This window comes from Carlito syrichta, unplaced genomic scaffold (assembly GCF_000164805.1).
Source record: "Carlito syrichta isolate Samal-C Ts95f unplaced genomic scaffold, Tarsius_syrichta-2.0.1 Scaffold307764, whole genome shotgun sequence".
Classification (NCBI taxonomy): domain Eukaryota; kingdom Metazoa; phylum Chordata; class Mammalia; order Primates; family Tarsiidae; genus Carlito; species Carlito syrichta.
The window spans coordinates 470,565-472,347 of NW_007251860.1; positions in this window are offsets into that span (position 1 = coordinate 470,565).

Consider the following 1,783-nt stretch of genomic DNA (forward strand, 5'->3'; position numbering starts at 1 on the left):
CCCCCCACCCCCCCACCCCGAGGGCCCCAGGTACTCACCAGCAGACGGTGGCGGCACCTGGAGCCTCGGCGGCGGTGGGGGACTCAGGGAGTCGCCGGGGACGAGCGCAGGGAGGGCGGGTTTGAGGGGTGCCGGTCCAGTCGCTTCACCGTGACTCAGCGCTTCGCGGCAGGCGGCCTCGGGGAGGACGGGAGGCGGGAGGCGGGAGTCTCTGGGTCTCGGGGGCCCTGGGCGGGGGCGACACTCCCTGTTTACCCTCAGCGCTCCGCCCTCCGCCTCTCCCGGGCCAGCTCCGCTGCCCTTCGGCCTCTGTGCCCCTCCCGCCAGGAAGAGATGCGCACTCGGACAATTTGGGGGCGCGTAGGGCTCCAGCAGGGGTGTGTGGCCCGGGAAGGTGTTCTGATCGGCGTCGTGGGAAACTTGTCTTTAACAGGAGTCCGCTTGTCACCCAACCGGCGGAGCTTGGCGGCACTGGTTCTAAGGCTGCCTCCACCACTTGGGGGCGCCACTGGGCTCACCCTCCCTGTGCTTCTGGCTCTCTGTCAAATGAGAATGAAGATGATAGTGCCAACTTCACAGGCTGGCAATGAGAATTAAATGAGCGTGGCACGTTCTAAGCACTACACGATTGTTTGTTACATAAATAACATCATAGACACATAAATGCATAAGTAGAATGCGGCGGGTGGAGACGTGAGTGGAGAAAGATGTAAACACGACAAAAGATGTTTAAATGGTACCGGGACATTTGGTGAAAGTGGCAGACGGCTTTTCTTTCTGCAAAGTACCGAGATCTGTTAAATGCCTCATCAGTTGTTCACAGGCACAGAATCTAACCGTAGGAGTCTGAAAGGACCCAGAAATAGTCTAGATGAGGATAAAACTATTTGCTAGTTGTCTTTAGGTAGGTGATGACAGACCTAAAAAGAAGGCACACTCTAGTGGGCTGAAAGCTGTTATGTTGGTGGAATGCAGTGGGCAGGCTTTGGGGAGTCTTCGCAGCAGAATGAGGAGGTGGCACAAGCCAGCAAGGATATAGTTCACCGCTACGGTCATTAGCTAGAGGGGCAGGCATGGCTGCGATTTCTGTTCTCTGAACACCAGAAGGCTCATTGTCTGGTTTTGAGAAAGGCGGTGGTGCCTCTCAAACAAGGCCAGCAAACTCTGTTTATAAAGGATCAGATAGTAAATACTTTTGACTTTGCAGCCATGTACATTCTCTGTGGAGACAGCTCCAGTTTGCCTTTGTAGTGTGTAACACATCAATAAATGGGTGTGGTTGTTTCTCAACACAACTTTTACTGTGAATACTGAAACGTGAAGTCATAATATTTCTATGATTTTGAATTCATATAATTTTCAGTTTTCACAAAATAATATTTTTTTTTGGCTTTTTTTATTTCAGCCACTAAAATGTAAAAAACATTCTTAGCCCTCAAGGCTGTATAAAATTAGGTAGTGGGCTACCTACCCATTTTGGCTGCAGGTCCAATGTGCAGATCCTGCTCAAAGAACAGGTTAGGAGGGGAATGAAAACTCTTCCCTGGGCTCTTTATGTATCACTGGGGCTCAAACACCCTTCCCAACTTCCCATAGGTGATTTAAGGGTAAATGAGATAATGCACATGAATGTTAAAAGTGCAATAAATTAATAAAATAAAGTAATTACTTCTGCAACTGTCTCCTAGTAAAATAGAAGCATGGACTCTCTATACAGCACTTTGCAGTCCTTAGTAAATGTTTCCACGTTCTTACCAAAAAGCCCAACATTCAGCCAATTGCC